Source organism: Carlito syrichta, unplaced genomic scaffold (genome assembly GCF_000164805.1).
Source record: "Carlito syrichta isolate Samal-C Ts95f unplaced genomic scaffold, Tarsius_syrichta-2.0.1 Scaffold308699, whole genome shotgun sequence".
Classification (NCBI taxonomy): Eukaryota; Metazoa; Chordata; class Mammalia; order Primates; family Tarsiidae; genus Carlito; species Carlito syrichta.
The window spans coordinates 297,119-324,222 of record NW_007252795.1 but is presented as its reverse complement, the minus strand read 5'-3'; the positions used below and the strand labels follow the sequence as shown (position 1 = coordinate 324,222).

The 27,104-nt window shown below is 34.1% G+C and overlaps 1 protein-coding gene across 2 annotated transcripts in view; it reads right to left on the bottom strand.

Moving 5' to 3' along the window:
- BAZ2B (bromodomain adjacent to zinc finger domain 2B) overlaps nucleotides 1-27,104 on the bottom strand; it is a 406,036-nt gene that overhangs the window by 217,424 nt on the left and 161,508 nt on the right. For both annotated transcript variants that reach the window (XM_021716325.1, XM_021716326.1), the window contains one exon: nucleotides 21,620-21,662. The gene's annotated coding sequence lies outside the window, so the exon portion shown is untranslated. The remainder of the gene's footprint in view (nucleotides 1-21,619; nucleotides 21,663-27,104) is intronic.

Sequence of the window (27,104 nt, the reverse complement as noted above, 5' to 3'; positions counted from 1 at the left end):
TCTAAAAAACTGTAAATCTGAAACTGGTTAACAGAAAAAATATTATTAGCAGGTTTCCTCTAATAAGAGAGGTCATAATAAAATTAAAATTTTATTGCTATTTCATACTGTTATTTTTGCACAAAGATTCCTTATAATTTTAAGTAAAAACCTCATCTCTAACTTTATGTCATGATTCCAAATATATGGAATATTAACGAAGTGTGTTTCTAAAGGAATGTATAAAGCAAATACAGTAAAACAGTTTTTTGTACTAAATATTAAATCACAATTTACAGTCACATGTCACTTATCCATGAAGATATGTTCTGAGAAATGTGTCATTAGGTGATCTGTCTTTGTGCAGACATCACAGAGTATACTTACACAAGCCGAGATAATAAGGCCTACTATACACCTAGGCTATATGGCATAGCCCATTGCTTCTATACTAGAAACCTATACAGCATGTTACTGTACCGGATACTACAGGCAACTGTAACACAATGGTATGTATTTGTAATAGAAATGGGCCTGAAATATAAATACTAAAAAGGATCACTGTATCTAAACATATCTAAACATAGAAAAGGTACAATAGCAAGATAGTATTATAATCTTATAAGAACAATGTCATATATGTGGTCTGCTGTTGACCAAAATATCATAATGCTTAATGTGATGGTATATCATATTCTGAAATAATTTATACTCCAAAATAATTTTTAAATTAATACATATTTTTAATTTTTACAGGAAAGCAATTAAATTTAATAAACATACAAAAGGAGGAAGTTACTTTCTCGTAGCTTGTCTTATTTCTTCCATTAAAATAAGTATGCTGATAGTAAATAATTAAAATCATATGCCAGAACTTATTTCTCTTATTCCTCAGAAATTAATATTAACATTATACTTGACTAGAGATTGGCAGGTGTTGTGCACTTTCCAGTGTAGTAAATTTTCATTCTTTGGGAAAAATATTTATATGTACTCATGAACTTTGACCTCCAGATGACTTCTAAGTTATTAAAATACATTTTTATTTTATTTGAAGAATATGATGACTAATAATAAAATTTCTCTATTTTGCCTTAAAAGCCCAATATGAGTATACAAAAATGATTACAGTACAGTAATTAAAGACAGATAAAATAGATTAAAAATCTTTAGAGTGTTACCTATGAAAACACAAGTATAACTTCAGTTAATAATGAAGCTAGCTCTCTTTAACAATATGAATATTCTCTTTTCAATATTAACATTTAACTAAAATAAAATCAATTCTTTTTCCACTCCTCAAAGCAAAACCCATGTTAAGAAGTGGTCTGGAGCTACTGCAATTGTCTGACTGATTCTTTAGCCAGTGCTAACCATATCTGTGTGGCAAAGGTATAAATGAGCCGGGCTCGGTGGCTCAGCCTGCAATCCTGCATTTTGGGAGGCTGAGGTGAGTGGACTGCCTGAGCCCACGGGTTTGAGACCCGCCTGGGCAACTTGGCGAGACCTCATCTCTACAATAAATCAAGAAAATTAGCCAGATGTGGTAGTGCGTGCTACTTGGAAGGCTGAGGCAGAAGGATTGCCGGAGGCCAGCAAGTTGAGGCTGCAGTGGCCGGGAGCAAGTCACTGGCACTCCAGTCTGGGTGACAGAGTGAGACTCCAACTCAAAAAAAAAGGCATAAATGATTTATTTTGCTGCAGTCATTTGGTAATTGGTCCCCAAGTACTTATATAGTAATGCCTTATATCTTAAATGGCACACTAGAAAAGAATAATTAATAGAAAGTAAGTGAATCACAGCATGTATGAAATAATATACATATCTGCTGAACAGAAGAGCAACTAATTACAAATACACATTAAAACCCCATTTAACCCACTAAATATTTATTGTAAACAAGTTTGAGGGCTTAAGTTTCAACACTGTGAACAAACATATGAATGAGGTAGTTTTGACGGCAAGGAGCTCACAATCAAGTACTTTAAATGGAAACAAAACTTCTCAAAGTGTTCACATTTTTAAATGAAGTAATGTGTTTAAGTTTTCATTTTTAATAATAAATAATAAATAAAATAATAACTTTTCTGTAAGCAAAAAAAGAACAGACTAAGAACTTTAAATGCATATGATGTATATTCATGAGTGGCAATGATTAGAGTGTACAATCCTTGTATCACACAGCTAAACATTGACATAGTTGCCATGATGGTTTTGATGTTTTTGCATTTTTGAATTTGTTAAAGAATAGAAGTATGAGGTGCACTAATAGGAAAGTAAAAGCCAATGAAAGACACAAAATGACAATTCACGAAATTCCTCAGTTGTATGCATCAGATAAGAGTTCTTATATAGCACATCAAGATGTCTTTATTATTTCAAAAATCAATGATAAGAAAAATGTAATGATAACTTTTTGTACAAAAAACCAAACTGGATGCAATTATGTCCTTTCTGAATTAGAACAAAAATTATAAAGACAGATAAGCTTATTTGTTGACACTAAAAGAATTTCAGACATTAGCAAGTGTTTTTAACATTTTAAATGTTATGATACAGCAATATTTTAATCTATGCTAAAAATAAATAAATAAATAAAAATGTCATTTAAAAATGTTGATATCGCAGTAGTGAAAAGCTGGAAGCAACCCAAAGATCTATCCACAGATGAATGGGTAAACAAAATATGGTATGATGTGTGTGTGTGTGTGTGTGTGTGTGTACATATATATTTATTTATTCATATACACACACAACGGAATATCATTCAGTCTTAATAAGGAAGGAAATTCTAACTCATGCTACAACATGAATGAAACTTAAGGACATTAAGCTAAGCGAAATAAGTCAGTCACAAAAAGACAAACACTGTATTATCATACTGATATGATAGACAGAAAGCAGAATGATGGTTACCAAAGGTGAAAGAAAAGGGGAATGGAGTATTACTGTTTAAAGTATACAGAATTACAGTATTATAAAATGAAAAGAGTTCTGAAGTTGGATGGTGGTGATGACTGCACAACAATGTGATTATACTTATTACCACTGAACTGTACATCCCTAAAGATGTCTGATTTACCTATATCCAAAGACTCCATTTTATCAACTCCAGAGAATACAATTCCAGTCCTCTATTGCGTAAAGGAGGCTCTGCCATCTGACTGTGTTAAGTGGAAGAGACATGAGGAATCAAACTAGTAGAACAGACTTCTCATGTTTAATGGATGCCTAATAAACGTTTCCTATTTTCATATAGTTTTTATATGTAGAGTTTCACCTGTACCTATGACTCTTCTTCTCCTCCCCTGCTGTCCCATTCCAGAGATACCTAGAACTGCTCGTTGCTGAGTCTTTGGGGGTTTCAAATGTATAAACTGTGCTCTTTCTTGTCCTTCTTCACTGTCATCTGATAATTCAGTTATTCAGTTCTCTCAGTCTGATAAATCAGTTACTATTCATCCATTACTTTCCAACTTCCAGAATTTTGTTGCCATTCATTACTCTTCTGTATCTTTGCTTATGTCTTTTTGAAAATCCTATTTTTTTTCTATAAAATTAATGAGGCTTTAGCAGTTAGCTGAAGTAAATTTTTATGTTCAATCTATCATCTTTATCAGAAGCCTACTATCCTTTTCTTCAGTCTCATGAAGTTTTTTCAATGTTAAAAATCATCTGTAGGAAGACACTAGTTTCATGGGTAAACACTCTGTGCAATTAACTTTGAAAGGTTAATTTTACATAAAGGTTTCCTAGCCTCATTTGAAATTCTGCTGCTGCTACTACTGCTATTTTTCTTTTATAATTTTTTATACTCACTCTATATATTGAGTCTTTACATAACACCACACTAAAGCTTTTGATTCAATATTTATATTAGCAAATATTAAATAATCCTTTCTCTTTCAGTTCCTTCAATTCTTTCAGAATACTTATAGCCTAAGCTATGTTACATTGGTCTTATTTCTCCTCATGTCATATTCTTGAATGAGGGCCCTCTGCATTTATTTCTAAGTGTTCACTTTCACTTTAAGAATCTGCCTAGCTTTAACTTTCTAAGAGCCTTCCCCCTGATTCCAGCCAAACAGACTTACAAATCACATTACTTTCTCCATGGTCATATTGCCCATTCCAGTTGTACTGGCAATCATCTCATATCACTCTGGCAAGTCTTATTTATGAGAATTCCTGTTTAATATTATGGTGGAAAGCATTGTATAGTCATAGCTGAGATTTTGAATTAGAGAAAGATCTAGACTTCCCCAGCTCCCTTTTTTATAGTCATATCCACCAACCCTCAAAAACCTGGCAAAAAATTCCTTCAAAACTTTTAACAGTTTATCTTCTTCCCACCTCATGTAAACTTACAAATATGGAGAATGGAGAAAAAAGGGTGAGAGAAAACAGAAGGGGACGAGGGTAATAGTAACAAAGAACAACATATTGCTTTTTCACTCGCCACTTAGAAGAGAAATTCAACTTTCTCATGTATATTAAATCAGATATCACTTGTTGACTTTGCTATACAGCTAGAAATCACAGATTCTTTCTAAAGACTTTTTGTAACATCAGCATCCCTATTCAAATAGTGATACTTATATTCTACACGGCTTCAAAAAACTAGTGGAAAATCTCCATATACTGAGTATTTTTGATGAGGTCTTTGCCACCTCATCAAAGGAATTATATCATGCTTTCTGTATTCAAAAAGCATTATACAATACCTCTATTGTGGCATCTACCATATCTATAGTAAATGGTTTATGTGTCTATTTCTTCACTAGAATACAAGCTTCTAAAGAAGAGAGGGGGAACAGTGCATTTTCTGCTTTCATAAATTTAATAAGTAATATGAAAGGAACAACATAATATTTATTGAATCAAGAAATCAGTCATAATCATGAATTTCTCTTTAAGATAATGGAAGCTTCTTAAATATGCTAGCAAGGACATATAATTTAAGAAGAAGACAGCAGAATGTCACCAAAAATACACATTAATACAAAGCATAAAGTATTTATAATAATGCTTTATTGCCACTAATTTGCTAGATATAGCTTCTTCCTTAAAAACTCCCAATAGGAGAAAAGTTCAATGTAAAACATCCTCAAATTAAACATGATGAAGGGAGGGGTAGATAAATCAACCAACCAAGAAATCTTCCAGTGGCTCCTGTTCACATTAGACAGAACGTTTACATTACTTTTGATGATATCTGCCTGCCTTATTCCCACAGCTCACAATATTCCAGACTCAATGGCACTGTGATCACTATTTCCTCAGTTCTTCACAAAGCTGGGACCCTTTGGTGATTAATTTCTTAATACAAATACGACCTCACTGGAGAGGTCTTCTCTGACTGTTATATATGTGTTGCCCTCAATTCCACCCCACTGCCTGTGCTATCATAATTTCCTTCCTCCATACCCCTTTGGAGCATTTATCAATATATGAGAATATTTTATTCATGTATTTGTTTACTTCTCCCTTCCCACTAAAAAGTAAACTTAATGGCAGAAGGAATTTTGTTTTATTAACTAGAGTAATCCCAATATCTAGACAGTAGAAGCACATAAGCCAGCATACCATAAATATTTGTTGAATGAATAAATGAATGAATGAGTGACAGAATGTAAAGCATACAATATATTGACTGAATGAATAGCTAACAATTCCTACCTAGGGAATGCATTATCAGGCAGAATTTTTGAGAACAAACAACTTTCCATATGACAGTTTTCTTCATGTTTCTCCCCTTACTGTATAGCAACACTAAAACTGAGGTATAAAAAATAATTAAATGAGAATGACTGGCAGTATATTAGTGGGCTGAAAAATGTATCTCATAAAATAGCCTCAGGGCACATAGTGACTGATTCTAGAATTATGTTCTTCCATAATCCTTTTTCTGTCATTCATTCAGCTAGTAAGTATTTACTGAGAATTATGCCTTCTGTTTCTTTCCTTTTTTTCTTTTCCTTTGAGTTGGGGTCTTTTTCTGTCATCCAGCCTGGTATTATCACAGCTCACCGTAGTCTTGAACTCTGGTCTCAAGGGATCTTCTGCCTCAGCCTGCCAAGAAACTAAGACTACAGGCGTGTATCACCACATCTAGCTATTTTCTCTTATTTTATTTTTTGTAGAGATGAGGTCTCACTATGTTGTTTAGGCTGGTCTCAAACTCCTGGGCTCAAGCAATCCTCCCAACTTGGTCTCCCAAAATGTTGGGATTACAGGTGCCAGTCCCATGTCTGGTCTGTTTTATGTTTCTAAATATACATATTAAAGTCTCTTGAACACAAATTAGTTTTATATTATTTCAGTGCACTGTAGCAGAAACATTATGGTATTTAGCTAGAGAAATATGAATTTGAATCTTAGTTACAACCATTACTAATTATGTCAACTTGGAGCAGCTACTTAATAAGTCTAAGACAAAATGATACTTGGAAACTATGAGGCACATAATTAACTAATTATTGTTCTCCCTTAGAGGGCAGGGATTGAAATGTAGAAGAAACCATAAGAACAGATCAAATAAATCTTTGTTCTAATGGGCAGTGTTGAACACGGTGGGTTTACCTGTTTCCTGAGAAGAAACAGGCCACAAGCAAAGCTAAAAAAATTGATGGAATTGTGACTACATTTGCAAAGGATAAAATCATATCCCTTAACATAGTAGACAGTCATCTGCTGAAATATTAAAGTAATATACAATTCCAGATCACAGAAATTTCAAGTTTATAATTTCTTACATTTCTTAGATTTGTATCTCTAAGAAATAGGTTGGTATAGATGTTAGATTCAGACCTTTCTGAGCCACGACCCTTGTTTCACCACTTAATCATTGTATGACTTTGAGTGAGTTACTTAACCTCTATAAGCCTCAATTAAAATTGGGTTGTTGACAATTTAAATATACTTCAAAATTTCCCAATGCTCTTGGGGTAAACAAACATAATTCCTTATTTTGGTGTACTATTTCCTGTATTTCCTGGTGACTTATCTCAAACCATTATTCTTATTCTCTGTACTCCAGTCACACTGGCTTACTCTCTGCCCTTCAAGGTGCTATGTTCTCTTCCTGTTTACCTTTACCAGAGTTCTTTATTTCTTCAGATGGCTTTGAATTGTTACTACCTAGGATCCTTTCATTTCAGCCTGCAGAATCCCCATTAGCACTTCTTGTAGGGCAGATCTACTAGCAACAAATTCCCTGCCTAAAATATGCTCAAAGCACTAATGGAAACCATGAACAAAGAACGAAAGGATACTAAGAAAACAATGTATGAACAAAATGAAAATATCAATAAAGAGCAATTTTAAAAGGGAACCAAAGAGATATTCTAGAGCTAAAAAGCACAGTAGCTGAAATAAAAATTTCACTAGATGGGTTAACAGCAGATGTGAGCAGGCAAAAAAAGAACCAACAGACTTGAAGATAGGTCAAGTGAAAAAAAATGAAGAAGAGAGAGCAGAGCCTATGGAACCTGCGGGAAACTGTACCATCAAGTGTATTAGCATATACATTGAGAAGAAGAGAGAGTGAAAGCAGAAGAAACAATATTTCAAAAAAAAAAAAAAATGGCTGAAAACTTCCCTAATTTGAGGAAACACATGAATCTATGTATCTATATCCAACAAGTACAATGTACTTCAAGCAGGATAAACTCAAAAAGATCCATACCAAGACACATTACAATCAACTGTTGAAAGTCAAAGAGAGAATCTTGAAAGCAGCAAGAGAAAAACAACTTGTTATATGTTGTTATGTATAAGGAATCCTCAATGAGATAATAGCCGAATTATCACGTGAAAGCATGGAGGCAAGAAGGCAGTACGTGCTTAAAAACACAACAACAACAAAAACCTATCAACCAAGAGTTCTATATCCAGCAAAATTTTACTTTGAAAATAAAGGCGAAATCAAGACATTCCTAGATAAATGAAATAAGTAAGATTACTATTAAAAGCACTTCATACCATGGCAAAAAGAGAAGCACAGTAGTTAACATACAGACTCTGTGTCAAACGCCTGGGCCTGAACACTGAACTTCATTGGCTGCCATGTGACCCTGGGAAAATTGCTTAACTTCTCCTCAGCTCAGTTTTCCCACCTGTAAAATGAGGATAACAATGATACCTCCCCCCTCATGAAGTTAAGGGGGTGAAATAAATTAAAGCCATAAACTCATAAAAGGGTGCTCAGCACATAATTAAGCACTCAAATGTTGACTATTACTTATTATCATCATCATCATTTTTATAGAGGTTTTAGAAATCTTAGTTCTTATTCTCTTGAGTTTCCCATATTTCTATGAAACAAATACTGAATACTGAGGAAGTATAACACAATAATAAACTTCTCTTTGCAGGAAAAGTATGAATTGGTAAAATCATAATTTATTCTAGGTATGATAATGGTATTGGGCTAGATATTCTATCATTTCCTTATCAAATTCTTTCTTACCAGAGATGCTAAGTTAAAAAAAAGTGGTGAATACACTTTTTTCTTAAGCTTAGCCTTTAACAGAGATACTTATTCTTTTGTGGTACAGATTTATGCCTTTTATATAGATAGCCCCAAATTATTATCATACGTAAAATTTTTACAATCTCATTGTCTTATATTTCTACACTGTTTGAATCTGGACTCAAATAAAATCCACACATTGGAACTGGCTGAGGTAACTCTCAAGTCACTTTTAATCTATAACTGCTTCCAGATAATCACTTTTGTTGCTTTTTTAATTCAAGATTTTTAGCTGAAGAAACTAGGTCCTTTTGTCTTTTAGAGTTTTCTAGAGTCTGGATGTTCCTGACTATATCCCTCTGGTGTCATTTAACATGTCCCCCCGTCCTTTTTTTCCCTGTAAATTGAGCTTGATGATATTAAATTTTCTTTCTCTTTTGGCTGCACAGTCTCATGGTGGTGATATGTACTTCTGTTAGCAAGTACATAATTTCTTTCTTATGTCAAAGAGAGATAATAATAGAGTCTAACTCTTAAAATTAAGAGGATTAATTAAGTTACTACAGGTCAAGTGTTTAGATTAGTACCTGGCAAACAGTAAGAAAACCACACACATTAGCTCTTATGCTACATATAGAGAATCAATAGGATTTGATATTAGATTAGATCTGAATTTGTGAAGTAGTTGAAGATAACTAATATTTGTAGCTTGAATGGCCGAATAAATGTTAATATCACTGACCAACACAGGCAACATATAAGGAGGAAAAGGCTTTTGGGAAATTCAAAGAAAATGTGTTCAAGTTTGAACATGTTGATTTAAGGGCCTGTGATATAGCCAAGTACAATATTATTTAGAGATCTAGTTTCTGCAATTTAGAACTAGAACTAGCTGTCAGAAAAGATTACAAGACCATCTGAAGAATGAACGGGCATTGGATAATAGGTAATAGCACTTCAAGAAAAGGAAATGTGTGAAAAAAGACACATGAACAAAATTATCATTATACTGTGGCTAAAGAAGTATTCTAACTATAAACAAATGTGTGTTGGAAAGTAGAGGGAAATGAATTTATATAGATAGAACAAGGCTAAATTTACATGGTTTGGAAATTCAGGAACAGGTAATCCAATTTAAACAGGAAATAAGAAGACATTGAAGTCAGCAAGACAGCTGAACTCTATGTTGTGGTAACATTACAGAAAAACCAATCATAACAGAAAAGTAGAAAATGTACTTGCTATATTATTCTTCAGGATTTTAATTTATGCCAGTTTTATTTCCATTTAAGTTAAAGGGAATGTTGCCCAGGCACCCAAAGGTGGGAGATGTTATCTTCAGTACCTTACCATATATCTCTTTCCAGTCCCTTCTCACATCTCTCCTCTTTCCTAAGTAACCAATGCTCTCAAGTTGCCCTAACTAGAAAAAACTACATTTTTTCAATGATGTACTGTCATGTTCCCTCCCTGAAAGCACTCTGGTTATATTTTCCTGCTCAGTTCTAGCTTGCCATGAAATCTTTCATTCTCCTGCTGTCACCCTACAGATCCTTAGCTAAGAGGAAAAAAATTTTTTGATTATTTAATTAAGAAAATTCATACCACAGAGTAAGTATCAAAATCCTAGGGGATATTTAATTTTAAAAAGAGGAATTTGTTGGCCAGGTTCACTGGCTCCACCTGCAATCCCAGCACTTTGGGAGGCCGAGGTGAGTGGATTGCCTGAGCCTACGGGTTCAAAGACCAGCCCAGGCAATTTGGTGAGACCTCGTCTCTACAATAAATAAAAAAATTAGCCGGGCGTGATAGCACATGCCTGTAGTTCCAGCTACTTGGAAGGCTCGCAGGAGGATAGCAGGAGACTGGCAGGTTGACACTGGGGCGGCTGTGAGTGTGCCACTGAACACCAGCATGGGTGATAGAGTGAGACGCTAACTCAAAAAAAAAAAAAAAAAAAGAGCCAGGCTCAGTGGCTCACCCTGTAATCCCGCGCCTTTGGGAGGCTAAGGTGAGTGGATTGCCTGAGCCCGCGGGCTCGAGACCAGCCTGGGCTACTTGGCGAGACCTCATCTCTACAATAAATCAAAAAAATTAGCTGGGCGTGGTAGCGCGCACCTGTAGCTCCAGCTACTTGGAAGGCTGAGGCGGAAGGATCACCAGAGCCCAGCAGGTAGAGGCTGCGGTGGCCGAGAGTGGCTACTGCAGTCCAGTCTGGGTGACAGAAGTGAGACTCCAACTCAAAAAAAAAAAAAAAAAAAAAAAAAAAAGGGACTCTGTTAACTCATATGAATTTCAAATTGTTAAAATATATGCTTTATGTTTTCTATATTACACATTCTAGTTCAGTCTGACAGATTATCAACACACTAAGAGGCAAAAATGTCTGTTAATTCTCTTTGTATCACACTTAGCACACCAGCAAAGGAAAATTCATTGCATAAATACCTGCTGGGCCACTACTAGGTACTGTGATAGACGCTAATGGGACTGCAAAGATGAATAAAATATAATCTATGCCTTTACTATTGTGTAGAGTTTACAGTCTAATAGGTAAAACAGCTGAAGACACAATCATCACATAAGGCATCTAAAGACTCTATAATAATGTTTCAGAAACTTTAATTATATATGGTCCCCTTTTGAAAACAGAAAAAAAGTCTCATGGACTTCCCTGTATTAAATGAATTATATTACTGAAAAATGAAAAAATAAAGCTATAATAAGAATAAACTCTTTCTTTTGCTTCCAGATCTTATTAAAATATAATACCAAAACAGACCAGATGTTCCTTAAGCATCTGACATCCTCTCCAATCTTGGAGAGGTGGAACCAACCGTTTTCTCTGATCTACTTTTTAAGTAAACTTTATTTTCTAATCTAAAAATTAAAATATAATACAAAAACAATTTATAAAGATGTACATGAAAGTTATAAAACTAAGAGATTTTAAATTAGCATCATACGATGTTATTGTGAAAATGAACTATTATTTCCAACATGAATGGTATTGACTGTTACTTTTCCATTGTTTTCCAGTTACATTTAGGTTTGACACGCCAATAGTCTAGTGTTCCTCAAATAATTTCATATTCTCATCATTTCTTTCTATTCATACTACTGCATACTCTGATGTCATCAGGCTTTCACTTGATACAAGCGAACTATTTACAAATCAAATCTATTTTTGTTCTTTTCTCATTAGTCTGACATAACTAAACATAATCATAGCCCTGAAAACACAAGGTAGTAATTGGTTATAAGGTGGGCAGCAGGATCTAAGAATAGAGGATCTAAAACTATACTTATATTAATTTCTTTTCTATTAACATTGAAGATTTTAACTTTCTTTCTCCCCAAAGAGAGTGTATCTGCATCCTCAGGTCCAATAGTATCCACACATTGAAGAACACTGCTGCAACAGAAAAACCTTGAAAGGCAGAAATGATGGGGAGATTAATTCCAATTGTAGAAGATTCAAAGGTTTTATGGAGGAGATAATATTTGAAATGAACTGTGACACTTGAGTTAGTGCCAAACGTGTATGATTTCTGAAACTTCCTTTCCATAATGATAACACAGAAAATATAAAGGTTCTAGAGGAATAAACAAATAAAAAGACAAAGGAATATTCAATGGTAAGGGCAGTGCAGAGGCCAAAATCATGAATTTTATTTAAAAAAAAACCGAGGGGTTTCTTTTGAGGAGAAAGAAAACCAGAGAATAAAATTGTAAACATTAGATTGCTATTTGCAAAATAAATAGCATACTCTGCATGTTGGAAAGTTCACATGTACTATCTTACACTATAATGGAAATGTACATACTGAATTAATGTTTTAAAAATCTGCCTAAAATGCATTTATGGCTGGGCTGGAGGCTCAGCATGTAATCCCAGCACCTTTGGGAGGCCGAGCCGAATGGATTGCCTGAGCCTGTGGGTTCGAGACCCACCCAGGCAACTTGGCGAGACCCTGTCTCTACAATAAATCAAAAATTAGCCAGGCGTGGTAGCATGTGCCTGTAGTTCCAGTTACTTGGAAGGATCCCCAGACCCAGTAGGCTGAGGCTGCAGTGGCCAGGAGCATGCCACTGCACTCCAGTCCGGGCGACAGAATGAAAGGACAGCATTGGGAGTACTTGCATTCGTTAAACTTTTTAAAAACACTCATAAGATGCTAATTTTTGAATAAAAACAAAAAAATTTCCATTTTTGTCAAAATCCATTCTTCTCCACATTTTTCCTTTGTATATTTATAGAAAAAGAGCAAAAAGGTCAAATATCCTAATTTTGTAACTCAGTATATAACACCTATTTTATCATTTTTAAACAACTTTTGCAGATAATACTGATATTTTTATATACTCCTTAACTGACATTTCTGTAAATGTACATCTCACAGTAGAAGTATGCATTAGTGTTCTACATAGTGTGAGGAGAAGAGAACAATTTACTAACCAAATTAAATTTCAAGTCATTTAATTCAGAAAACATTTACCGAGGCTAGGTGCTAGAGTCTGTGCTTATTACAATAAGAAAACAACAAACCAAAGTAGAAAACTTTTTTATTTTATAGCCTCTGATGCTTCTATAATTATTACTCAATCTGCAAAAGTTTCTTTTTTTAAGACAGATTTATTAAATGGTAGCTCATTTAGAATTTTCAGATAGATAAGAATCTAACTATCTTTAAATCAAGTGATTGTGTAACATTGTACACTCTTACTAGTTCAAAAGAACTTTAACTTGAATCTGAGCAGCATGGTGTTTATATCTGCAGTCAGTCAGAAAACACCATGAATGCTTTTAGTTCTTGTAAATTGTTATATGTTTAAAAGAATGCAACTATAAGGGAGATGCAGTAGAGGTGAATGGAGGGTTTCTTTTACCCCAAATTACATTTAGGAACAGCAATAAAAATATAGATCTATATGAAGCAATTTAAGTGGCTGCTACGTACAAATTTTGAATATATTACTGAAAATATTCAGACCCTAAAAAGCAAAATGTTTAAGATATAGTTTATCAGCCTGGTATTGGTACAAGAACAGGCACATAGAACAATGGAACAGGATAGAGATTCTGGAAGCAAAACCTCAATTTCTCAACCCACTCATCTTTGACAAAGTCTCCAACAACAACCACTGGGGAGAGGTGAACCTTCTCAGTAAATGATGCCGGGAAAACTGGCTGATCATATGCAGAAGACTGAAACAGGACCCCTACACCTCACCATACACAAAAATTAACTCTAAATGGATCAAAGACCTAAATGTAAAACCTCAAACTATAAGAATCTTAGAAAACCCAGGAGGCACCCTTATGGAAATTGGAACTGGCAACCAATTCCTATTCAGAACCCTAAATGCCCATAATAGAAATAAGATAGATTAGTGGAAATTCATCAAACTAATGAGCTTCTGCAAAGCAAAAAAAAACAAGAGAGCAGGGAGACAGCCCACAGAATGGGAAAAAATATTTTCCAACTGTATACCTGACAAAGGCCTAACATCTAAAATCTACAAGGAACTCAAACACACCGAAAGGAAAAAAACAAACAGCCCCATTAAAAAGTGGGCAAACGACATGAATAGACATTTCTCAAAAGAAGATATATGAGCAGTCAACAAACACATGAAAAAGTGCTCAGCCTCACTAGTCATCAGAAAAATACAAATCAAAACCACATTGAGATACCACCTAACCCCTATAAGAACAGCCATCATTAATAAAACAAACAACAGATGCTGGCAAGGATGCGGAGAAAAGGGGAACGATTCTACACTGTTGGTGGGAATGCAAACTAGTGCAACCTCTTTGAAAAACAGTGTGGCAGTTTCTGAAAGAACTAGAAATTGACCTTCCATATGACCCAGCAATTCCTCTATTGGGAATATACCTGTAGGAACTAAAATCATTCTACAAAAAAGATACCTGCACACGTATGTTTGTTGCAGCTCTATTCACAATAGCAAAAACATGGAACCAACCATGGTGTCCATCGAAGCCAGACTGGTTAAAAAATGTGGTACATATACACAATGGAATATTATGCAGCCATAAAGAAGGACAAACATATGGACTTTGCAGCAACTTGGATGGATTTAGAGTCACTCATACTCAGTGACCTCTCACAGAAACAAAGAACAGAGTACCATATGTTCTCACTCATAAGCAGACCTTGAACAATTATAATACTATAAGAAAGCCATTGGCAATAGTGGGAAACTGTCAGGGGAGGGGGGTGGGATTAGCAGTTAAAGGAAACTGCTAGGGGAGGGGGGCATACCTCATCAACAAGGGTACCTGCATAATCAACGTCTGCATACCTAACCCCGAATTGTATACCACATCTCTATAATAAATAAAGGAAAAAAAGATATAGTTTATAACCTTACTACAATATTTTAAAATTTTAATATTTTTTGATTTATTGGTTGGCATAAAATATGGAAATTCCCACTTAGACTTTTACTTCTGGCTTGATAACTGTTAATATATTTTACCAAAGATATTTTAAAATGGAAGAAAACACTACTTTTATATTAGAAAAGTGGAAAAATAAAGGTCAGATAATACATAGTAGACTTGTTCTAGAAATGACTGAGTTTTGTACTTTTCAAATAATGACTTAACTACCAATTAGAACGCACTGGAAAAGCCACTTGACCTTTCTGAGTCTCAGTTTTGTCATCTGTAAATGTAATGATATGTCTTTTAAATTTGTTAAACGTTCCAATAGAAAGCACCTAGCATCTTAAAAAGTAGTGATAAATAAATTGTTCTTCACTACTCAACACCCATATCAAAAGATATTTTTAAAAAATATTTAATGAAGAAACATAAAAATATTAAATTTAGTAATATTAAAAGAAGCCATCACTAGGAACATAGCCAAACTTCTCAGTTTATAATTCCTATAACAACTAACTGTGGGGCTCATTTACCTCCTCAAATTTTATATTTAAGCAATGTTAAACAAAAATTTCTGCACATCTCTGAACGCATTCTTTCAAATCTATATATCTCTTTCTAGATTTTCTTCTAATTCATACTTTAAAATCTAGCCCAAATGTCTTACTCTGTAATTGTTTCCTAATCCCCTCTCCTAGTCAGTTACTTTTTGTTTCTATTGTTTCCTTTTCTATTCTCCTAAAACAAACCATCAAAAGAGACCACAAAGTTCCAATAAAACAAATGAAATGTAAAGACATGTTGATAACAGGATGAACTTTCTTTGTCAAGCTATTTTTGTGTATTAGGATTAGTTTTGACCATACATGAGTGATAGAAAGCCCAAAAGCTAATGTCTTATAAAAGATACAAGTTTATCTCTGTCCCGTTCAGATGTAGAAAGGCCAGTATACGCAGTATAGCATCATGGTTTACTAGGGTTTTCTATCTTACAGCTTTGCCCAGTGTCAGTATGTGGTTTCCACTGATGTCCCAATTAACATGCCCACAATTCAGTCAGTGAGGAAGGTGGGGGTGGGTGGGGAGGGAAGGATGTGCACCCCTTCCGTCAAGGTCTCTTTCAGAAACTTGCACCCATTACTTCTGCTTGTACAACTCTTGCCAAAACATAGTCAAGTGACTACATCTAGCTGCAAAGGAGACTGGAGAAATGATGTTTTTAATCTAGTTAGCGATATGCTTGGGAAAAATAAATTAGCCGGGTGGGGGGAACCAGTATTAGGGAACAACTATCAGTCATTGTCATACTTGGTTATAGTTTATCTGTGGTAGGTACATGACTGACACTATAAATTTACAATTTAACACCAGTATAACAGTGTGTACACTCTAAGATTATATAGTAGTTCTTTCTATATATCAGTTATTAAGTAAAACATTTCTATTAGTAGAGACTTAGCTCTATAAAATTTAAGTGATAGTCATATTAAAATTACCAAGGAAAAAAAGGAATCTTAATAAAAACAGAAAGGGTCACTTTATTTAAAGTTTGCTTTGCAACTGATTATAAAATATACAGCAAAACATTAAATAAGAATATTTAAAAATAAAACATAACCATTGTAGTAATGAAATCACAAATAACCTAAACTGCATGTAAATGAAACTGCATAAATACTTCCAGAGAAGACAGGATTTGGGGAGATTTGAGGAAAAAAAAAAAACCTATGAATTATTTCACTACATTTTCTGTTAATGCTATATAGAGATTTTAAATGAAGACATAAATCTATGAATCAGTTTATTATACTTCCTATAAATGCTATTTATTGATTTTTAGTCAAGAAAGATATAATTATGACACAGAACAAAAATTATAACAGAATAAAGCAAAACTAGGTTGAGTACAAGTTCTCACACTATAGAATTTTAGGCAAGTAACTTTACAGATGATAAGTATGACAAGAGTAAAAAGAATTTAGTATGTGCCATTCTCTGTACTGTGTTTTTTATAAGCAATATTTCTTTAATATTCACAACATTCCTGAAATGATAATATTATCCTTACTTTGGTAAACAAAAAAAAACTAGATCTTAGACTAAGTAATTGACTCAAGATCACATTAGCTATATAAATAGCAGGGCACAGACTTAAAAGTCTTTTCTAACCCCCAAAGTCCATATTCTTTACTATGTCGACTATCTTCTTTCAAACTCTCTAGATCTCAGTTTTCTCATCCATTATATAAAGGGAATGTAGTACAATCTAACCTGCTCTAAAGTTTATTCTGGTTTTTTAAGACGCTGGCATTTTGGTTAGGTGTTGACTTCCTTTTCCCCAGATAAAAGAATATTATATCAGTGGGTCTAATTGTCCTCCTTGCTGAAACTTATATAAATCGGCCAGATGCAGTGGCTCACACCTGTAATCCCAGCACTTTGGGAGGCCGAGACTAGAAAAATCGCTTGAGCCTAGGAGTTTGAGACAAGCCTGGGCAACATAGTGAGACCTCGATGCTACAAAAAAAAAACTAGCCAGGTGTGGTGGGAGTGCACACCATAGTCCTAGCTACTTGGGAGGCTGAACCTGAAAGAAGGCCTGAGCCCAGGAGGTCGAGGTTGCATCAAGCCATGAACATGCCACTGTACTTCAGCCTGGATGACAGAGTGAGACTCTGACTCAAAAAAAAGAAAAAAATATTTCATAGCACTGAGAAAAATGTATATCTTACTAAAACAAACCCCAAAAAAATCTCTTAGCAATCCCTTTAGATACATGTCATACATCATTTTATAGGTGAAGACAACTGAGGTACAAAGAGGCTGACTTGCTGAAAATCATATAACAAGTACATAGTGACATCAATACTTGAGCCCTATTGGTTCTAAAATCTATGTTCTTTCCTACTCTGCTCCCTATGGTTCAATTATGAATATTTATGTATTAATATACTTATTTTAATTTTAATAAAAGAAAACTAAAGAGACTAATTGAGTCAGCCCTTTCTGGGGCATTATAATTATAAACAAACATTTGCTGAGTGTCTTCACAAGATGTGTACTAAAATAACCCAAAATACAAGAGAGTATATGTTATCAGTAACATAGGAGTGACAAAAATTAAGCACTACCAAATTATTAGGAAGAGAGAATCACTTTTAGTTAGGATGATTAGGGAAACCTCAGAGAGATAATTGTATGTGGACATAGCATTAGAGACGAGGTTTGAGTTCATCAGAAAAAATTGTTTTAAAGTGCAAAATGTAGCTAGGTGTAGAGGCTCACACCTGTAATCCCAGCACTTTGGGAAGCCAAGACCGGAGGATTGCCTGAGTTCAAGGGTTAAAGACCAGCCTAGGTAACATGGCGAGATCCTGTCTATACAATAAACTAAAAAATAAAATTAGCTGGGCATGGTGTCACATGCTTATAGTCCAAGCTACTTGGAAGGCTGAGGAGGAGAGATCACCTGAGCCCAGCAAGTTGAAGCTGTGGCGGTGGTGATTGTGCCACGGCACTCCAGCCTGGTGACAGAGTCAGACTCCAACTCAAAAAATAAGATAAAATGAAAAATAAAATGTGAAAAGAAAAAAGAATATTATAGATAAAGGGAATGATATAAATATAAGTACGAAGTCAAAATGTATATTCGAGGTGAGGGTATATAGTTCACAGTGGGTAGAATGTAGAGTTTGTAAACTAAAAGTAAAAAAACTCCCCTAACCAACTGAACAAACCACCTCTAGGATAATGGAAGCCTGAAAAACTAAACATCAAGCTATGACAGAAAAGGAGGTGGACACACCTCATTATAACCCCTTCCTTGTGGAGTCTAGGCACAAACTGATTAGCATTAACATTAAAATGGAGATCATAAGATTGATAAAACAGACTCTATGGCAATAAGACACCAAATTCCAATCTGACTCTGGAATAGCATCACACGATAGAGAGCAGGCCCTAAAGGAAATTAAAAACATTTTGCCCCAAAATAAGTTTCTTGACATTTTTTCAAATGACCCTGCAAAGCCATCTCTTGGGGAAATTTGCATCTGTAAATAATCTCCTTCCCTGGGAAAAGTCTGACACTTTTTAAGACCATCTATTCTCTCTGAAGTCTGATGTACTTAACAAGAACTCAGGTTTCCACAATCTCCCTTATCTGAACTCAAGAATTTCTTTTTATTGGTGTCAAATTCTTTAGATAGGATTAACTCTTTCAACCAATTGCCAATCAGAAAAATCTTTGAATCCACCTATGACCTGTAAGCCCCACCCCTTTGAGATGTCCTGCCTTTCTGGGCTGTACTAATGTAAACCTCACACGTACTGATTTATGTCTTTGCCAGTCACTTCATCTCCCTAAAATGTATAAAACCAGGCTGTAATCCAAACACCTTGGGCCCATGTTCTCAGGACCTCTTGAGACTATGCCTCAGGCCTTAGCCACTCAAATCTAGCTCAGAATAAAGAGTCTGGCTTTTTTGTCAAACAGTTCTTGTCTTTGAATAATAGAAAATATGTTGAACCCAAACTGAGGAGAGATCTTGAATACCAAGTTAGAAAGTCTAAATTTGATGCAATAGGAAATGGGAAGCCACCAAATGTTTTCAAGTAGACAAATAAAAGGAAGAGAGTGCTTTAATCAGTTTAAGTGAAGTTCATGTACAAGTTTCAATGGAATTGATAATGACCAGAAAGAAGAGAGATTAGTTACAAGGTTTTGACAATTCTGTGGACTGACAAAGAAGAAAATCCTCCTGACTTCTGAAAATGTTTGAGGAAAAAAAGCGTATATTATATAATATATGAATACCCACTACGCTTCAGCTCTGAAATAATCTATAATACAATTTCCCTGTCTAACCACAACATTCTACTCATTTAGCTCTTATTCTGTTACCTCATTATACCACTTTATGTATCTCTGATCTCTTTACTAATTTTTTTTTTGAGTTGGAATCTCACTCTGTTGCCCAGGATGGAGTGCAGTGGCACACTCACGGCTACCCCACCATTAACCTGCTGGGTTTAGGCAATCCTTCTGCCTCAGCCTTCCAAGTAACCGGAACTACAGGTGTGCACTAACACACCTGACTAATTTTTTATTTACTATAGAGATGAGGTCTCGCCAAGTTGCCTGGGCTGGTCTCAAACCCGCGGGTTCAGACAATCCACTCACCTCGGCCTCCCAAAGTGCTGGGATTACAGGCTGAATCACCGAGCCCAGCCTCTCCACTTTTTCTGAATAAGTCAGCCCTTTCCTGGCCTCATTTTTATTCTAGCCCCATGGTCAATATGTACTTGAATTATTCTCTCACTAGCACCCTCAACCTGAATCAATATTGAAATCTACCCTCTCTTCTTAACTCAAGGGGTTGGAGAAAGCTTCATAACCTTGATGTAACAAAGTTAAAGGTTTCTAGTATCAGTCGCTTATGAACCTCTCAAATGAACACTTTTAATTCTTGAACTTATTTAACATCTGATAGTATTGAATATCACCTCTGTTCCTGAAATTCTTGGATTTAGACCAGTTGCAATTAAAAACTCTGTCAATATTACCCTAAAAATAAACTATGAGAGTCAGTATTTTTTATTTAAAAAAAAAAACTTTTTCATCTAATGCTAATTTTAGCTTCCTTGATTGTAAAGCACTAGATGTTAAACAGAAAGTTACTACAGAAATATGTTAATACTTTGTTGTAAAATATTCAGTTAAAGCAATAAAGTTTTGATTAAGAAAAAACAACAAGTAAAGAGCTACAAATTAGAGAAAGCTAAAATGCTCTCTTGGGAAAATGAATAAATATGCCACAAACATCAACAGACTAAATGATAATAACAAAGCCTTTAAAAATACAATAAAAGTTCTTTCTAGCCTCTGCAAAATGTTAAATGCAACAAATGAACCTGATTTTTTTAAAAAAGCGTTCTAACATAAATACAAAGATCACCTACATGTGAACTTACACTTCTGAGAATTATTGTTTCTATATTGCATAACCATTAAAAACAGGGTTGAAGCAGGCGCACTAATTTATTTCTGTTATTTCAGAGAATTTTCAAAAATGATATCAATCTCATAACTGCAAGTTAGATTTTTATTATTTAGAATTTTATAATAATGTGGATAAAGCCTTGTCCAAAGTTTCTCTTTAGGTTATATGTTCCCTTAGACACAATAGACATTAACACCTTAAATAAAATCAAAGAGAAAAAGCATCAGTTACTTAAGAGAACTATCCTTTTTCAAACAATTCTCTATATTTGGAAGATCCTTTATAAATCATTTAAATATCAATGAAAAATTTAAGCAAAATGCCTAAGAAATCTATCAAGGCTGTGTTTTCATACTCTTTCCTTAAGTTTCAAGTAGTTTTATTTTTATGTTTTTTTCCTAATGAGTAGTCAACCTTAATTTTTTTTGCCGTTTTTTTGGTAAAAACTAAAACTATTTTAAGATGAGACTCAGAGTTGTTTCACACTGAAAATACATTAGTATAACTAGGTCTATAATCTCAGTTATGAATTAAAGGTAGTTTTCATTTAAAAATTTTTTAAGTCTTTAAAGCAATATTTTAGAAGTATGTAAATAACTATAAGTTATGTGATGTGATTCACTGAAAATGTAATCATTAAACTGGCTGGTGAAAGAAGTAATAATAACTTTAAATTATAAATATTTTCTAACAGTTCTCATTCTCTTAAACAAACACCCTTAAAAGCATAAATATCATCTTGTTCTTACTGTGATCAAAGTGGTCAATCCTGTGACATCACTGTTGATAAACCTGCAATAGGAAAACAAAATTAGCAATCAGTTGAAGCATACTTAAGACATTCATAAACCAAAAAGTTTGTTGAGAATTTTTGTCTTTCTTTATGTCATAAGCCATATGTTTAAATTAATCCAAAGTCTCAGGAAACATACATTTGCCATGACACACATAAGCATAAAATGTCTGTTTATTTATAGGTCATTATTTACCATAGCATGGCAGGTTATGGTTTTGTTTACAATCAGTAACATCCTGGGGTTAACACAACATATTAAAAAATAAACTATGAACATTTGGATTGCAAGTTTTGTTTTCAGATATTTAAGACCAGAATCACAGTGTTTAATATATCAGAAACTTAATTCAGTAAGTTAGTTAATATTTATAAATACTTTTTTTCTCTCAGATTAGGAGCTCAGCTTAGAGCCAAAATGTAATCTACTTAATACTGGGTAAACTGCCACATGCTAATCTTTATAGATAGTGACAAAACTAACAAAGATGGAATGTATCATTGGAAAGAATCTAGCATACACTATAAATCCAAGGGAAGTTATAAGTTAAACTATTTTCTAACTATTTTCTATTTCTATATGAATGGCTTCAAGTTTATCCCTGCAAAATTTAAGATTATGGCAAATTATTTATTAAGGCCTAATTTAAGATGAGCTCTTTTACATTGAAAATTAAAAAGTAACACACTGTCACAGTGTTTTAAGGTTTATAATGGGCTTTTATGTATTACTTCATCAGATCTTCATAACAATTCCTTCAAAGACACAGGAGAGAAACTTTATTCCTTACAGACTCCAGAAAAATAGAACTTGGAGAAGGACATATGACTTCTTCAAGCACACAGAACTGAGTTTTTCTTGGTTCCTCTTTCACCGCATAACCTCCAATCTATCCATTCTACCAACTATTCAATTTCACTCAGTTCTTAATTCAAAAACACTTATTACTACTAGTTAACTTACTAGTTCAAGACATTGTTCTCCTATATTACCATTACAGCCTCCTTATTTTAATTCTTAAAACAAATCAGATCATATCACTTGCTTACTCAAAACTGTACAACAGCTTTACTTTCACTTATAATAAAACCCACAATACTTACCATAGCCTATTAGGTCCTCTGTCACCTGGTGCCCTAACTGCATCTCTCTACTCTCTATCATGTTCCAGTCACAACTGCCTTCTTTATAATCCCCAAACTTACTAAACTTGTCCCACATCAGGGCCTTGATACTTGGTCTTCCTTCTGCCTGGAGCAACTGTTCTCCATATCTTTATACGACTGGTTCTCTCACTTCAATCAGTTCTCATAACAAATGCCACCACCTCCAAGAGGCCTTCCTTTATCACCAGAGACAGTTAGCTATAATCTCCACTACGAAAGATCACCGGAGCACTAGTTTAATTCCTGCAGCCTACTAACTAAATAGTTGCTGAATGAATGAGAGAATAAATATTTATTAAGTTCCTACTGCATTCAGCACTACAGAGGATTCAAACGGAAGTATAAACAAAAACTCTTAAAACAACTACTATCTATTTAAGGAAAATATGCCATAACCACTTGATATGCATTTTCAAGTCACTGCAGGAAGAGTTTGGGAAGCTTAGAAAAAAAGCAAGGCAAAGGGGGGAGGGAATGAGGGGGTAGTGAATTAAAAATGTATGATAGTGAGCGCCTGGATGGTGAAGATGAAGAAATGCAGAGGAAATGGGAAATTAAGATATATCTTAAATGGAGAAACCAGATGGCTTCATGCTGCATGAAGTATCGGGAACAAGGATAGTAACAAGTAACAATCACTTCAAAGGTCCTTCCTCACAAAATGAAAGAAACCTGCAGTGGTGGGGTAGGGTAACTTTTTTTCAACAATAAGGTCAGTGTTACTATAGGCCACTCAAACAGATGCTTCCCACCAGCAGACAGAAATGTATAATAGTTCAAGATTGGAAATTCAGTTACAGAAAAGTACAGTTCAAGACAGGTATATGGGTGGATTCACCAAGGGAATATAAAGAGAGAACAGAATATTCAGCAGAATTTGGCAGATACCTATAAATAAGGCCCATGGGAAATAAGAGGAGTGTCACTGTAGAATTTTTTGTTTTAAGTTCAAGTAGAGAAACAGAAAAATAAAAATACACTAATTAAAGGCACTTGAGGAAAGATTTCCAAGGAGAAAATGTTGAACAGTGTTAAGTGATGCATAAGAAGGGCAAAAGAAGACTGGAAACATATTCTCTCTAAAATAATCTTCCCCCATCCCTACATACCAAATCAGATCAGAAGGCAGCTACGCAGAAAATTCTATATCCAAAGAACTACCTTCAAGGAACTACTTGCCTAGCATATGCTCTCAGCTTTAATCAATACAAAAAAGTCTTGAGATGGTAAGAGTCAATATAAGAAGGTTTATGAAGGAAATGACTACATTTCTATAAAACTCTATAATTCAAAATAGGTATCAAAATTTTTGTAAATAGTCATGTTCAAACAATATACATTACTGAATAAAAAGACAAAAGTAAATGTTCCATTTTGCTTTTTATTTTTTGGAAAAATTATAAGGTAATTAAGACTAGGTCTACAGTTAAAATATATATACTTTACTTAAAGCCCTAAAGCTCACAGCATAAAAAACCAGTAAAGGCATTCCTTCCTCATGGTAGCAATTTTTACATATGACTTACTGGGTGCTTGCAATTGCATAAGGAAAAAAATATGTGAAATTAAAATGACACTAGTAGATAAAGCTAGACAAATATTAAAACTTCTCATAAAAATCCTAAGTGGCTTTTACAAGCAAAAGGTAATTCTTTAAAATCATTTTGAAACTAGGAAATGTATTCAAATTACACATATAAAAAGTAATGTTACATTTTATGAAAACATAATTCAACTAATATATTGGTTACGTGCTATTTCTCTACAACTCACCTCTTAGTAAATACACACAGAGAAAACCTCAACTATATTTACTCTCAGAAAACACCAACAAATATTACCCAAGTAATAACTTTAAGCCATTGAGAAAATAACTTTAAGCCATGATACTCAATCCAATGAGTATTTTTCCAGCAATTAGCACATACTTTTCTTCATATTTTTCCAAAACAGAGAAAGTCTTTATGTAATAAATTTTATTAGCATACTCAAATTTTAACCTTCATTTGACAACACACATACTTATAAATAAGAATATTTATCCCTACCTAGCTCAGTGAAAATATTCAAAGACATAAAGAAATAAAGTATCTATCTGCATTTTCTCACCTATGCAATCTAAACACAGAAATAAATGATTAACAATGAAGTTAATTTAAAGTAATAGACCAGAGATATTCATAATGTTAGAAAGTGATGATAAAATTGCCTCTCAATAAAAGTCCAGGAATAAAGTGAGTGATACTTTCTCACTTTAAAATCCCTAGCTTTGTCATATCACAACCTAAAACAAAGTAAGTTTCCTCAAGAGTATTTTTTCCCTTAAGAGATCTGCCCTAAATACTAAACAAAACCAAAAGCAAAAACAAAAGAACACATTCTATCTTTTTAAAACTTTGAAGAGATGATTGACAAAAGAATTCTAACTCTTTGTTACTGTAGTATAATAAGAAATATATTTGGCATTTGTCCTTGGTTCCTGACACAGAACTCTTGGAATTTTCTGAGTGATGGGAGTATCTTTTGTTATTCATAACGAATCCCTTTTAATATATCTGAGTTTATGCTAATGTGGTGACTTAAGTTGGAGTCCCTAGATAGCCTCAGTATAGGCCAGTTACCAGAAACTGCAGCCCTACTGATATCTGAGAAGGGTAGAGGAGGGGCTAGAGATTAAACTCTATAAAAACAACTGAGTTGATGAGCTTCCAGTGAACCTATGATCCTGGTTCCAGTCTGGTGAACCACAGGGAACCATCAGGATAGCCCTCTTCGTCTGGCTGTTCATCTATATCCTTTATAATGAACTGCTGTACATAAGTAAAAGATTCCCTAAGTTATGAGAGCCATTCTAGCAACTTATTGAACCCAAGGAGGGTGTCATGGGAAACCCCAACTTATAGATGGTTGGTCAGAGGTACCAGAGGTCCAGTTTTGCAACTGGCATCTGAGGAATGTGATGCTAACACCAGGTGGATAGTGTCAGAATTGAAATCAGCCATAGGACACATTGGTATCTGTGGCAAACTGGAGAAATGCTTGGTGTGAGGAAAAAAAAAATCCACATATCTGGTATCAGAGTGTTTTGTGAGAGGAGAGAAACAATGTTTTTGTTTTTTTTTCTCAGTCACTCTCTTCAAATCACTACTCTCTTGAACTAAACAACTAACTGTCAGTAGCACGACTTCAGGTAAAACCAAATATAAACAGATGGTATTTTTAAATCACTTCTTGTATCGCCAATGATTATTACATTTCCATAAATTATTAACATGTATCAATTAATAATTACAAAACTCTTTCTGCAAAAAACTGACATTCCCTCTAAATGTACTATATTCTTCATCTGCAACACTAATCTTTATTGTCCTTTGTGACTAACTTCTCTAGAAAAGTACAGTTCTCATAAGCTGATTCACAAAAATTTTAGACAACTAACAAAAGCCTTATTACATGAAGTTTAGCCAGAGCTCAGATGCCAACTTAATTGTTTTGCTAGTGATAAAAATTGGTTATTAGATTTGGTAAATTAAAAAAGAAAAACTTTAAGTAGGTAAAAGCTGCCTGATTTTCCACACTTTACCACTCTTTTCTTTCAACACCAGTGAGCACGTCTCAAAAACCTCTTCTCATTTGTTCTTAGGCTTCCACATTAGAGCCATAAATGGGCACCCAGTAGGGGGAGGAGGTAGTACACTGCCAAGTGATATCGAAATGTTGTTGAGGTTAATATATACACCATATACAAAAGTGAACCAATCACTTGAGTGAAGTAATACAATGAAGTTTCATCTGAGACAAATTATGTGTTGTTTTAGTTGTACATAACTTTTATTTCTCTAAATACAAATTCTTTAGGGAATTCAATTCAAATTATAGCAACACACATAGCTTTGGGCTACACCTTTAGGAATTAATAAAGCACATTATCTGATTATAAAAAATTTTAGGTTTTTAAATTACAGTTCAAGTCTACTTTAGTGCTGTCCACAAATGCCACACTGACGGATAATTTTACTTTCATAAAAATGCTTTTTTAAAAAAACAAAAATCACTTGAGTATGCCAGCAATGAATAAAAACATAAGCTAATAATTTTGTAACGTTTTCAAGGACAATAGCTAAAAAGCAGAAATGATATTATTCTAACCCACTTTCAAAAATCCATTTCAGACCATGGCTGTGAAGACTGGCAAGGCAATTGTGCAATCTAACAAAATACAGGTCAAAGAAATACTTAGATCCATTAAATAAATTGCTGTCACTAACAACAAA